This window comes from Petaurus breviceps, unplaced genomic scaffold (genome assembly GCF_028583685.1).
Source record: "Petaurus breviceps papuanus isolate PSGF00001 unplaced genomic scaffold, PetGlider_PUasm1.0 140, whole genome shotgun sequence".
In the NCBI taxonomy this organism is placed as follows: domain Eukaryota; kingdom Metazoa; phylum Chordata; class Mammalia; order Diprotodontia; family Petauridae; genus Petaurus; species Petaurus breviceps.
Window position 1 is genome coordinate 38,412,051 of NW_027185698.1, and position 15,753 is coordinate 38,427,803.

Genomic DNA, 15,753 nt, shown 5'->3' on the forward strand with positions numbered 1-15,753 from the left:
TGTGATTGCATTTGGCCTATTAAGGGGCAGGGAAGAATTCAAAATTCAAAAAAAAATTCAAAATTCAGGGAAGAATTCAAATTCTTATTACCATTACACAAGAAGACCCAAGTTCAAATCCTGCCTTAGATACCAGCATTCTGACTTAAGCAAATCATTTCATCTTTTTCTGACTCAGTTTTCCCCTCTGTAAACTGGGGTTAATAGTAACACATATCTTCCAGAGTGGTTGCAAGGATCAAATGAGATAATAAGGTAAAATGCTTTGTGAACCTTAACGAGCAATATAAAATAATCAAATGCTATTCTATCACTGGGTCAGAGAATATATGCAGTTTTAATCTTTTCCAACAAAATTCCAAATTGTTTTCTGGAAACTGGAGCAGTTCTATCACCTGAGTGTGTGTGTCTTCCAATAGCCCCTCCAATTTGTCCTTTTTTGTCTTTTGTCTTCTTTACCCATTTTGTGGTAATAATATTTAAAATAGTGAAATTTATTTAGTATTTCAAGGCTTGCAAAGCATTCTACACATTTTATATCATTCAGTGCTCATAACAAGAGTAGGTATTATTATTATCCTCATTTTACAGTTGAGGAAAGTGAGCCAGTGAGTGTTTAAGTGACATGCCCAGGGTCAGTGAGCATTTGAGGCAGGATTTAGGACCCATGTGTTCTTGGCTCCAAGTCCCAGCATTCTATCCAATAAAATGTAAGATATTTTAGGGCTATTACTCTGTATAAACCTTGTCTCTCCCAAATCCTTTTCCATCCCCCTCCTCGACAGCATCCCTGTTAGTCCTATGAGAAACAGGTTCTTATAAACAATCCTCTATTCTTATGTATTATTATATTAATTATATATTATTCTTATATTTTTAGACCAGGCATAAATGAGAAATGAGGAAGTCAGTCTACTCATTTGATGTGGTTATTTGGAAGCATGAATGGTTCATCTTTCTGTCTTACAGTAAGAGGTGAGGAGGTGAGGAAGCAATGATGGAGGGGAGGTTGGAGAAGGGATTTTGTGACCCCTTTCCCTCCTACCTGTTTTGGAAAGTAGCCCTGAGTAATTTGTATACTCCCACCCTGTTGTCCAGAGGGAAATTCCAGGGATTGACAGACTGCTTAAATAATCAGATTAGCAGGATTGAATGAACCAGTCATCTCAGTCATTAAGGCAGTTGTCTGGGTGAGAGGAGAATAAGGTAAGGTGAATAAAAAAATCCCCTAGTTGTACCTGGGCCCTTTGTGTCATGTGAGAGGCATCTGCCAGACAACTAAAAGGAAAGCAAGAGCACAAATGAGAGACAGAGAAACTGGAAGGAAACATGATGAATATAAGAGTTAAACATAGAAAGCCTGGCATGATTGCCATGCATACACGGAGATCTAATGACATAATGTATGATAACCATTTTATATTTGGCAAAGAGCCAAGCAAATTCAAGGCATTCTGATTAGGGCGATTACTGTCACCTATCCGTGGGTTTTTGTTTATTTTCTTTCTAGACCCAATAAAGTTTGTTTTTTTTTCCTCTTTTATTCTACTTGACCCATGAGAACCTCTCCAACCCATGAGCATTGCTTTGGAATTCCAATGTGGGAGAGTTTGAAGCAATAAGAACTTAGGGACATAGACCATTAGATTATTAGGGACTTGTGGGCCATCAGAGTAGAAAATATGGAATATCAGAGCAGGAAATGACTTTCAGAACATGTGGGTGAACCTCCTTTTATTGATATGGAACTCAGACCCAGAGAATAAGTGAAGTTCCCAACTTCATCCCCCCTTATTTCTAGCACATTCCCTCTATTATTTCCTATTTATTCTGTATATATAGTCTTTATGTAGCCATTTGGCTGTTGTTTATCCAATTAGACTGCAAGCTCCTTGCATGGACTGTCTTTTACCTTTATTTTTTTGCATCCCTGTTACTTAGCACAGTGCCTAGCACACAGTAGGTGCTTAATTATTGCTTATTGACTAAGTAGTAGAGTGGCTTAATTGGAACTACATCTCTACTAGAAAAATAATAATAAAATTAATCTAGAGGAACAAAAATGGTCAACAATATCAAGGGAATCAACAGGGCAAAATGGGAAGAAAGGGGTCTATCAATGTCAGATCTCAAACTATGTTATAAAGCTGCACTTGTCAAAACAACTTCATACTAGGTGAGCAATAGAGAGGTTGACCAGTGGAACAGATTAAGTACTCAATATACAGAAGCAAATAAGCACAGGGACCTTGTCTTTATAAACCAAAAGATCCCAGCAATTGAGACAAGAACTCACTCTTTTAAGAAAAACTGTTGGGGAAACAGAAAAGTACTAGAGCAGAAAATAGGCATAGAACAACACCTCCCATCTTATATCACAGGGTAAGTTCAAAATGGTTACATGATTTAGACATAAACAGTGATATTGTAAGCAAATTAGTGAAGCATAAAAGAAATTACCTGTCATCTCTACTGATATTAGGAAGAGTTCATGAACAAACAAGAGATAGAGAAAATTACAGAAGGCAAAACAGATAATTTTGATTACATAATTAAAAGGTCTTGCACAAACAAAACCAATGCAACTAAAATGAAAAGAAAAGCAGGAAACTGGAGGAAAAAATTTTTGTAGCAAGTTTCTCTGACAAAGGTCTTATTTATGAAATATATAGAGAACTGAGTCAAATTAAGAGCCATTCACCAATTTATAAAGAGTCAATGGATATGAGTAGGTAATTTTTAGAGGAAGAAATCAAAGCTATCAGTAGCCATATGAAAAAAAATTCCAAATCACTAATAATGTGAGAAATGCAAATTAAAGAAACTCTCTAGTACTATACCCATCAGATAGGTTAAGAACAAAAAAGGAAAATTATGTACTCCAAATCACTAGTAGTTAGAGAAATGCAAATTTTTAAAACTTTGAAGTACCACATCTCAGGGCAGCTACATGGTACAGTAGATAGGGTGCTAGGTCTGGAGTCAGGAAGACTCATCTTCCTGAGTTGAATTTGGGCCTCATCCACTTGCTAGTTGCATGACCCTGGGCACGACCCTTAACCTTGTTTGTCTCAGTTTCCTCATCTATAAAATAAACTAGAGAAGGGAATGGCAAACCACTCCAGTATCTGCCAAGAAAACCCCAAATGGGCTCATGATGACTCAACAATGACAACAACACCTCACATACATTAGATAACTTAAGATAACAAAAAATGACAAATATTGGAAGAGATGTGGGAAAATAGATACAATAGTACATTGTTAGTGTTGTGATCGATCCAACCATCCTGGGAGCAATTTGGAACTATGCCCCAAAAGCTATGAAACCATGTATACTTTTTGACCCAGCAATATTGCAATTAGGTCTATATCCCACAGAGAGACAAGAAAAAGGAAGAGGCCATGTGTACAAAAATATAGCAGCTTTTTATGTTAGGAAATAATTGGAAACCAAAGGGATACCCATCAATTAGGAAGCAGGTGAACAAGTTATAGTATATGAATGTGATGGAATACTACTGTATTGTAAGAAATGATGAAGGAGATCGCTTCAGAAAAACCTAGGAAGATGTATATGAACTAATGCAAAGTGAAGTAAGCAGAAACAGAACAATTTACCCAGTAATGGAAATAATATAAAGATGATCAACTGAGAGACTTAGTAACTCTGATCAACATTATAACCCACCACAATTCTAAAGACTCACAATGAAAAATGCAATCCACTTCCAGAGAGAGAATTGATGGACTCAGTGCAGATGGAAGCATATTTTTCCTTTTTATTTTTCTTTATTGCTCCTGAATATGGCAAGTGTGGAAATTTATTTTCCATGACCATACATATTTGTAATGTTTTTTTTCTTGCTTTTCCAATAGGAGGAGGAAAAAGGGAGAAGAGAGAGAATTTGGAATTGAAAATAGAATAAAAGTGAATTAAAAACAGAAAGAAATGAGTTTCCTTTTCCACATCCTGCCTGGAAGGCCACATGGGTTATATTTTACTCTTCTCCCAGGGTTCTCCAGTACCCTGAGGGGGATTGAGGAGTGTCTCACCTCTCTGCAAATGACCTCTCAACTTTAGAAGGTGCTCCTTTGCAACTTGGTTTCATTTAACCACTGATAGTCACATTAGTTTTGACAAAGGACTATTTACTTCAAAAAAATTAATCACAAATAATCAGACTTATTCCCCACCAACACATGGTAAGCATAATACTCCTCTCTCCTTGAACCACCTTAGTCTCCTGGGAAGGGGAGAGGATTATAAGGTTCGTAGCCTATTTTCTTTTCCCGTAGAGCACAGTCCTAGTTGCAAATCTAAAATTCTCATCAGGTTTGAGTCCTAGGTACCCTGGTTTCTCATGGCTTCCATGCCAGCCTAGCTGGCTCCATCACCCTGCCTGTAATCCTGGCTTCACAGTTACCATGGATCTAACTGCAGGGTCTCATGAGGAATACCTCAGGCACCAGAAACTGAGGAGAATAAACAACATAGAACAGAAACAATTCTATGTCTTGGAGCCAGGGTAAAAGAGGGATCAACAGAAGAAATGTCCTTTCCTTCTCGCTGGTTCAGCTCATGGGGCTGTCATTGTGGGTGTACTACAACGTTCACTTTGGGGGCAGAAAAGAGAACTGCAGAGAAGGAATATGACAGAAAAGAGAACTACCAGCTCATTTTCACCAGATTTAAAGATACAAGCAGCCAAGCAAAAGAGTTTATCCCAACCCATGTGGTAGGGCATGCAGCAGCCTCCAATGTTAGGCAAACTGGGCATGCTCACAAGGCCCCTCAAGGGCGTCATTACATTAGGAGAGCTGGGCATACTCAGAGAAGCCCAGGTCACATTTGTAATGGATTTTGTTTTTCTTCTCAATGGGTATAGGAGGAATGAGAGAATTTGAAATTAAAATAAAATGGAATTGAATTGAATTTTTAAAAAAAAGAGAGAAAGAAAAAGAAATGAGCTCCAGTTTCTTGTGCCCAAATCCAGTGCCTTTGCCCAATATCATGTTGGATTTCACTTTAAAATTCTAGAAATTATATGATATAATGGCTAGCTGATTGGTCTCAGAGGCAGAAAGATTTGAATTCAAGTTCTGCTTCTGATACTACTGACTGTGTGACCCTAGCAAAGTCCCTTAACCTCTCAGCAACTCAGACAACTCTACAACTAGAAGCTGGAAGTTGTTAGTCTGCCTTGTTCTTTAGCAGGAGATCTTCACGCTAATGGAATTACAGGTCCATTCCCTTATTCCCTACCAAAACAAAACAAAACAAATCTCAAAATGTAAAATATAGCAGTCAGGGAACACGACGCTTTGGCAACACAGTTGTCAAGGGCATTATTTTTTTTGGCATTGAAAACAAGTCCAGAGGCGGCTAGGTGGCGCAATGAATAGAGCACCAGCCCTGGAGTCAGGAGGACATGAGTTCAAATCCGGCCTCAGACACTTAACACAAAAACTAACTGTGTGACCTTGGGCAAGTCACTTAACCCCAATTGCCCTCCAAAAAGCAAAAAAAGAAAAAAAGTCCAACTAGACAACCTATCATTGATCTTTAGTATGGAGACTATAGAAATTAGGGGGAAAAAACTACCTATTTTCTCACCATAATGCTTAATTTAGTTTCAGGCTAAATGAATAGACCAGGACAATCCATTTTGAAATTTGGTGTAGGTGGTCATACAGTTATCCCTCATAAGCATTTGCAAGGCATTGAGAGCAGTGAGGTGAATACATATTCCTATGTCCCTCACTCAATTTCCAGTCACTAAGGAGACTTGTGAGGAACAGATCAGCTTCTCCTCATACTGCCTTTGACACTTACTACCTGGATGACTTTGGAAAAAATGACATCAATTCTCTTGACCTCAGTTTTCTAATCTATAAAATGGGGAGTTTGGACTAGATACCCCCAGATGTCCCTTCTGGCTCTAGAGGTACCACTCAATGATTCTATGACCCCTAAAAGTAAGGGAATGGGGACTGGCTCAGTCATAACAAGAATGCTTTGGGGCAGAAATAATCCCGAGGATGTTTGGATATCATAAAACTAGGTGGTTCATAATTCAACCATTCTGGAGAGCCATTTGGAACTATGTGCAAAGGGCTATAAAACCATGCATACCCTTTGACCTAGAAATGCCACTACTAGGTCTGTATCCCCAAAGAGATTTTTAAAAAGCAAAAGAACTTATATGTACAAAATTACTTATAGCAGCTCTTCTTTGGAGGCAAAGAATTGGAAATTGAGAGGATACCTGTCAATTGGGGAATGGCTGAACAAACTGTGGTATGTGATTGTGATGGAATACTAATGTGCTATAAGAAATGTTGAGCAGGATGCTCTCAGAAAAACCTGGAAAGACTTACATGAACGGATGCAAAGTGAAATGTACTGTGTACAAAGTAACAGCAATATTTTAAGATGATCAGTTGTGAATGACTCAGCTGTTTTCAGCAATACAATGATCCAAGACAACTGTAAAGGACTTTTGATGAATAATGCTATCCATCTCCAGAGAAAGATTGATTGTGTCTGAATACAGATTGAAGCCTATTTTTTTTTTACTTTCTTTATTTTTCTTGAGGTTGTTTTTTTTATGTTTCCTTTCACAACATGATTATTATGGGAATGTTTTGCATGACTACACATTACCTGTATTGAATTATTTGCCTTCTCAATGAGGAGATGAGGAGAGAGGAAGGGAGAGAATTTGGAACTCAAAGTTTTAAATACAAATGTTAAAATTTGTTTTTACATGTAATTGGAGGAAAATAAAATCCTAAATTAAAATAAATAAATAAGTAGATAGATAGATAGATAGATGATTGATAGATAGATAGATAGATAGATAGATAGATAGATAGATAGATAGATAGATAGATAGATAAATGGAGGCTCTGGGAAGTGCCATTCAATCAGGAAAGAAAAAAATTAGTTGGTTCAGTAGATGCGGTGGTAGACCTGGAGTCAGGAAGAGCTCAGTTCAAATTTTACCGCAGACACTGACTAGCTGTATGACATTAGGCAAGTCACTTAATAGCTGTCTGCCTCAGTTTCCTCAAGTGTAAAATGCTCATAATTATAGCACCTACTTCCAAGAGTTGTTTTGAGGAACAAATGATATAATATTCATAGAGTTCTTTGTAAACCTTAAAGTTCTATATACACACTAGCTATTGTTCAATGGTATTTTCTAAATGATAGTAATAGGTACAAGGTGCAAGGATAGGTATAAGGATACAACCATGTTGCATTATTTTTTGACTCTCTAGTTGAAGGTCTTGTGCATATTAAGAATTTTTAAAAAAATTTTTGAATTTTATTGCCTAGATCTGTTAAAATAAGGTAATTCTCTGTTTGAATGAATTAAGCTTAATTATTATAACAGGAAACAGAAAGAAACCCATGATCGTTTGTTCAGTAGAAACGAGCATCTCAAAACTCCCTATATGACTTCTCAGCTTACCATGTTCCTAAGAGACATTCACAGAAAAACAGAATTAGTATTTTAGATTCTTAGAGTTGGAAGAGACCATAGAGAAGGGTATATACTCCAACCTTTATTTAAGCAGGAATTCCTTTATCAAACAGTATGGCTTTCATATGGTTATCTACTGTTTAAGTCTATGCTCATACCAAAATCTACTTATAAATAAACAGTTTGGGACATGTTAGACATGTGATCAAATCACTGCTGAAATGAAAACTTTGAACTACTCATTAGGTCATACATACTGTGATTAGCACTGAAATGATTTGTTAACATTTTTTGATAGAATATCAGAGCAAGACAAGCCTAAATAACCAGATCCCCTAATTTTCCAAATCACTGAGGTCCGGAGGGGTTCAATGATTTGCGTAGGATCATACAGGCTGCCAGTATGTGGTGGAGTTAGGATTCAAAGCCAGATCATCAGACTCCAAGCCTAGTGAATTTCTCCCCATACTTTGCCCCTACTCCCCTCAAGTGAATTTTAAAAATATGGTAGTTTCCCCCTAAGGAATTCAGGCCTAAAAACTGTTCTTGATGAAATGTCCACAAGACAGAAGCAATAAACATAGCTTGAATGGAAAATATGTTTCAGAACCAGCAAGACCTGGGTTCAAAACCTACCTCTGATATATATGGGCTGTGGGACTCCTGGGTACGTCACTTAAACTTGAAGTGATCTAGGGCAATTCCTAAGACTCTGAGTTACAGAGAAGGTGCCCAGTAACATTGGGACAGGGAGTTCCCGATTTCAATATAAGCAGATAGCTAAACCCTCTTAAAACATGGAGGCAAAGAAAAGATTTCACTTACTAAAATATCCAAATTGGTGTATTAATTTTTCTACCTTGTGCTATGTATCTATGGCTTATTTTCTCTTTTGAGAATAAATTTCATGCTCCCAGCCTTCTTGTCTTTGCTTATACAGAATCCTATCCCCTCCTATCAATTCAGTTAGGACTTTAGAGATTTCTGACAAAGGAATACGTTGGACCAAGGGGATAAAGTGATTTAGAGATTTGTCTAAAGCTGAAATTCAATCAGTCCTTCAAGAGGCAGCTCCAATACCATGTTCCTCATGTGATACAGACACATCCCCTTCACCCCTAATATACTTTTACACTTTGGCTCTGGATCTTCCCATACTCCTTTTCCCCCCATGCAGAGGTCATTGGGGGCTCTGAATTGTACCAATCAGATATCTTTATCTGTAAGGATTTCATGACAGATCCCTCAATGCTAAATCACTAAGTAGGCATTAGGACCTATTTTCAATATCCCTACCTAGGCACAGGCTAGTAGTACCTGCTTCTGTATTTTCCCTGACTTTTCAGTTACTCACAAACTTGTTAACTAGAGGTTAGCTTGAGGTAGCAACCTGGACTCTCCAGACGGCCACACCCACACGTGAGAAATGCATTCTCAAATTTCCAGAGAAGTCACACCCAGAATCCTCCACTCCCCTTTGAATCAATACCTCAGCGGCACACACACTCACTGACTTTCTCCAGTCACTCCACAAAACCTTAAGTCTCCATTCACGACACATTCAAACATCTCCCCATACTGGGTCACAGATACCCAGGGGTCTGCTTCCAGTCTGTCCAACTCCACTAATTACCAGAAGCAGATGACTGTGCTACTCACTAAGAGCATCTGCCGGCCTTCATTGTCTGAGGATATGGCCTGCCTTTGCATTGGATGGCCCCAGAATCTAAAGTCATGAAGCCATCTGTAATGACCCAGCCAGAAATTATTTTTGCTTCACCAGGAGTCTTATAATCCTTCTCTACAAGTGCTCCTGTCCTTAGGTTTTATTATCTGTGTTTCATCACTTCTACTAGAATGAGAGCTTTCCGAAGGCAGGGAGTTTGCTTATTTTTGCATTCCCCATAGCAATGAGAACAAAGCTCTTCTGTAAGATAGTATGTAGGGGATTAATGTGTGTGTGTGTGTGTGTGTGTGTGTTTAAATATTAAAGCAGTTTAGGGGTGGATGGGTAGCAAAGTAAATAGAGCACCAGTTCTGAAGTCAGGAGGACCTGAATTCAAATTCGGCCTCAGACACGTAAAACTAGCCATGTGACCTTGGGCAAGTCACTTAACCCCAATTGCCCTACTTCCCCCCCTCCAAAAAAAAGAGGGCAAGAAACAAACAAACAAATAATAAATAAATAAAGCACATTATTTCAAACACAGTGATATTAGGTTCTCTCATCTGGGTTACTTCACATCCTAACCTGGAGAGTTAGATGACTTCCTACTGCAGACCTTCTGGACTCATTAAGATCACAAGATTTAAAGATGGAAGCTACCTTGGAAATCATCTAGTGTTAATTCTCACCCCTCATTTAAAGGGAAACTGAAGTCCTGACAGATGAAGTGATTGCCCAAATTATTATAATTATAAACAAAATGTTATAAAAGATTTATAAAATAAATGTAAAATATATTTTAGAAATATATTTTATCCATAAAATATATTTTATAAAATAAAATATTATAAAAGATAATCTTATAAAAATATTATAAGCAAAATACTAAGGAACCAAGATCTTTTGACTCTAAATACATTTTGGGAGTAGTTGAGGTTTTTGTTTTTTTTTCTGCACTCCAAAGTATAGAAAGCTTAGCAGACAACATAATACAAATATCTTAACCATCATGAAGGACTCCTTCAACTTGAGAGTTGCCTGATCACATCAAAACAATCAAAATTGCTTTCCCATCTAAGTCAGGAATCTGTCAGGGATGGTTATGATAGAGATGTTTATTTTGACATCCATTAAAACCTAATTAGGATCTGAAAAATTAAACAAAATATTCTTGCTTAGCAATATATGCTAAGTAATATATGCCTTTAAGGGTCATGGGAGAAGGGTAGAACTTAGCTTTCCTTTTCTCGTCTCAAAGATTTCAACACTTCATTATATGCCCGTCATCTGATTATATCTGACATGGGTGGTATTTCAGCAGCACTAAGCATTTCACAGTGGAGTGAGTAACTAACATAAGGAGATCTTCTCGTATGCAGGCCAGGCCCCAGCCAGCTCCTTTCCCACGACACTTTCTTGGTCAGGAAGTAGAACTTGGCATTTGGCACAACCTACAAGATGGCCCCATTTCTCCAGCTGCCTGAGGAGGCCAATTCACTCTCTTTGGACACAGTGGTCCAACTCTGTGCACACCATCAAGTGCCCAGTAAATGATAGTTGTGTGAATTCATTCACTGGGAGACAGTCTGGTGTAGTTTGAGGGAGTTTATTTCTTAGTTTCTCCTTTATTAGCCATGTGGCATTGAGAAAGTCACTTCTTGTCTCTGCACCACAATTTCCTCTTGGTAAAATGGGAAGAACAATTGCATGACCTATCTTATAGGTTCTGTATGAAGATCGAATGAGATAATGGATAGCAAAATAATTTGTAAATCTTAAAGCACTAATTATAAGCCATTATTAAATAATAATATTAATAATAATAAATAATATTTGAGAAATATTTGTTAAAGACCCATTATGTCAACAGTCTTCTGCTAGAGACTGTCAGGGATAGAAGTGCAATTCAATTCAGCATTATGGAGGCCTACTCTATGCAAGGTACTGGGCAAGGTCCATAACATTAAAAGGAAAAATAGTGCTTATCCTTAAGGAGGCTGTATTCTACAAGAATAACCTTCATCTAGCAATTGGAAAAATGAGATTGAAGGGCAGTGCTGATTTCTATTGGGTGGTACAGTGGACAGAGCACTGGGCTTAGAATCAGGAAGACTCCTCTTTATGAGTTCAAATCTAGCCTCAGACACTTACTAGCTGTATGAACCTGAGCAAGTCAATTGCCTGTTTGCCTCAATTCTTTAAAATTAGCTGGACGAGCAAATGGAAAATCACACTTGTATTTTTGCCAAGAAAATCCCAAATGGGGTCACAAAGAGTTGGACACAACTAAAGAAAATAGTGTCATTGACTCACATAGTGTTAGGATCAGGGGGGAAATGGTTTAATGATGGAGAGTGTTGGTCTTTGAGTTACAAGTTTAAGTTATTTAACCTCTTTGTGCCTTGGTTTCCTTATCTGTAAAATTGGGAGAATAACAGCTGTGCTGTGAGCGAAGAACTTCATAACCCGTAAAATGCTACAGAAATGTGAAGCATAGTCCCAATGGTAATGGAAGAAGGGTTAGATCACATACTTAGTGATGCTAGGAAGTAAAACACAGAGATACAATAAGAGAAATAGGAAATAAAAAAGATCAGTTGGTTCTGAGGAAGGTGGGACCATTTCTAGTTTAGGAAGAGGCAGAGGAAGATATCATAAAGGTTAACATTTGAGCTCAGTCTTGAAGGATTGGTAGGAGTTAGGTAGGAGATAGAAAAGGAAGAAAACTCTAGATAATAAAAATAACAATAAATAATGATTGCCTATAATTACAGGATGAGAAGGTTTGTAAGAGAATTGGAGTAGATTTTCTCATTTGAATCTCACAATATCCCTGTGAGGTAAATAATATTAGTCAGCTATTCACATAGAGCTTTAAGGTTTCTAAATGCTTCACAAATATTACCTCATTTCATCTGCACACCTGTAAGGTGTTTTTATCCCCATTTTACAGATGAAGAAAGGGGGAAGGGCTGGGTCACATAACTTGCAAATGTCTGAGACTGGATTTGAATTTAGCTCTTCGTGATTCAAATCCAGTGTTCTATGTGCTGCATCACCTAGATGCTTCTAAAGACATTTGTTATTCTAATCCTCATATTGCTGATGAGGACACGGACTAAGAGAGACTAAGTGACTTACCCAGCATTACATAGTTAGAGTTGGAGGTGAGGGTTCATTTTGGTTCTTCCTGACCAAGTTCAAAACTTGATCCATTATGCCATGTTGCCTTTCACATACAAAGGACAGCATGAGAAAAGTAGAGAAAGGAAAGGAGGAGGAGAGAAAAGGAGGAGGGAAGGGAGAAGAGGAGGAAAGGAAAGGAGGAGAGAGAGACAACTTAAAGAAGAATGAATAGGTCCTGAACTGGTCTTGGGATCAAGAAGACCTGAGTTCAAATCCACCCTCAGGTACTTCACAGTTGTGAGACTCTGGACAAGTCACTTAACCTCTCTGTGCCTTAGTTTCCCTGTTATACAATATGGGGATAATGATAGTATTTCACAGGATTGTTGTGAAAATAAAATGAAATAGCATTGTGTAAACTCTAGTTATTTTTAAAAAGGATGTGAGAAAAGATTATTTAGGGATCAAATCATAGAAAACCATTGATTGCAAGTGAAAAAAGTCTTGATTTTATTAAGTGAATGATGAGGAACCATTGGAGCTTTTTGAAGAAGGGGGTGATGGGTTCAGAGCTATTATATCACAATAACTTGTATCTTTCAGTCTTTAAAACAGCCTGATAACATATTTGGGTAACTCGATCTGGGTGTATAAAAAGCCCCAAAAGAACAGAAGGAGAAAGAACTCCTACCAATCTAGAGAGAGGCAGAGGGTCAGTCACTTGATAAATGGCAGAATTTTGGAAGTGTTTGGGAAGACCCTCCTCTCTAAAATCTCTCCAGCCTGCCTCCTGGTGCCTAGAATTCTTCTCTCTTTTTTTGCCCTTGTTTTTTTGGAGGGCAATTGGGGTTAAGTGACTTGCCCAAGGTCACATGGCTAGTAAGTGTTAAGTTTCTGAGGCTGGATTTGAACTCAGGTCCACCTGACTCCGGGGCTGGCGCTTTACTCACTGTGCCACCTAGCCGCCCCACCTCGAATTCTTCTAATGCCTGTCAGAGTCCCTTGACTTTTGGTGTACTCCTTCCTAATAGACCAGACAAGGGCTCAGAAGGTGGTAAGAACAGTCCTCACGGCCCTTCTGAGTACTTTAACGCAAGATATTGGGCAGCCTAAAACGTAGCATGGACCACACAGATTCCACAAATATACCCATAAGAATACAGACCCAAACACACAGGACAAGTCCCACACATACCCAAACTCTCTAGAAATTCACTGCTTTGCCACCAAAAGGGATCATCTGGTTCCCTTGCTCTCTCCATTTTCTGCACACAGAACTCTGCAGCAGCAGGAGGGTCACTGAATCTCAGAACTGGAAGGAAGTTCTGAAGTCATCTCTTTCAATCCCTACCTGAATAGGAGAATGGGTTAGGGTAAGATACCAGCTGGATGTCCTCATTCTCTCTCTCTTTATCTCCTATTTCAGGTAGCTTCAGAGTAAGAGAAAGACGAATGACCTCATTAGACTTCTTGGGAGAGACTGCTTCCTTCCTGGCCCCACAGCTCCCTTTACTTTGCCTCCCTGATTGAGATAACAGATTCAGTCTTTCATTCCGCAGCGAGAGCTAAGGCTTAGAATACAAATGGCCAAGGTGTGCATGGGAAGGAAAGTCAGTGATTTAAACTTATCACATAACTTCAGAATGACACAGATTTGCTTCTTGGCTAAAAGAAGAGGTTTTTCAGAGGAAACAGGAGGGTACTGGATAACCTGGGAGGGTCAGGCAGGCACTATGGAAAGGGAAAATGAGACCAAATATGGGTGGCTTGTGGCATGGAAGACCAAGCTGATTTCACCACTTTTCCCAAGAGTAGCTCTGACTTGTGGGTAATAGAAGGAAAAACTGAACTAAAAGTTGAGAAATTGGGTTTTATTTCTAGCTCTCTTATTAACTCTATGGTCATAACATCATAGTTCTAGAATTGGAAGAGACCTAACCTCCCCTCATTTTACCAATGAGGAAACTGAGGCCCGAGATGTAAGTGCTTCATCAAAGTGCCCAGCAGTAAGTGCTTTATCAAAAACTAATTGATTGTCATAAGTCAGGATTTCCTGCTGATTAGCACGCTTTAGGATTAACTGTTGAAATGTGGGTTAAATCTGGTGAGTGCCCTGATATTCTGAGAAACCTGTATGTGGGAACCATTATTATACTCTTTCCTATACACTGCACAATAGTCCGACTTCCCATGTCTTTCCCTTTTCACAGAATATCCTTTATGCCAAAAAAAACATGCTGTCATTTCCACTTCTTGCAATCTCTAGCTCCCTCCAAGACAGCTCAAGTTCTCCCCACTTTTCCTAATTTTCTCTCTCCACAAAATGTTTTATATGTGGCACTGATTTAACTGTGTGCATGCAGCCTCCCCCTAGAAGAGTATAAGCTCAGTGAGGACAGGCACAATTTTCTTTTTGTCTCTGAACCCCCATCATTTTGGCACATAATAAAAGGGAAGAGGGTTAGGGGTAGAAACTGGACAACTGCAGGTTGGCATCTTCTATAGAACTTAAGAATTTTTAAAGGGTGACCTAGCAATACTATTATGCTATAAGAAATGATGAAAGGGACAGTTGTAGAGAAACCTGGGAAGACTTATATGAACTGATGCAGAGTGAGGTAACTGGAATCAGTATAACAATTTATATAGGAAAAATGCTATTGTAAAGGCAAAGAACTTAGAAAAACATGGGACCTCTGATCAACAAACACAATGACCAAACATAATGCCAGAGGAATCATGATAAAATAGGCTGCCTACCTCTTGGCAAAGAGATAATGTATTAAGAGTACAGACTGAGACATACACACATATATGGTGTATATATAGACATGGCTGTGTGCATCATGACTAATGTGAGAATTTGTTTTGCTTGACTATGTATGTTTCTAACAGGTGTTTTGTTTTTCTTGATTTCTCAGTGAGGGGGTAGGGAAGGAAAATAGGAGTGAAAGATCTGTGAAAATAAAAATTAACTTTGAAACAATAAAAAAAAAATGAGAGTATTGAACTGGGGAAAAAAGTATTGCCTAGAACACTGGGCAGTTAAGTGATTTGCCTGGGGTCACAAAGACAATATATGTCAGAGTTGGGACTTAAACTCAGTTCTTCCTGGCATCACAACCAACCTATGCCTTGCACACAATAGTTTAATGAACAATTGGTGAATAAATGCATAAAGGTTCAAGTCTCATTACTGGGGAGCTCTGAATGTGGCATCACAGAAAGAACACTTGATTTGGGGTCAAAAGACCCCAAAAGAGGTCCATGACAGAAAATGGGCTAAGAATAAGCTCTAGACTGTCTCCATGAAACCAGAGGCACTGACACAGGTAGCAGGATGGGAACAGGAGAAAGGAAAAGTACAATGCTTATTTTATACTTCCTGGGGTGTCAGGACAGTTAGGAATATTATGAAGAAGTAGCATCCCAGTAAATTTGACTAAGACTTTCTCATCGGCATAGGAA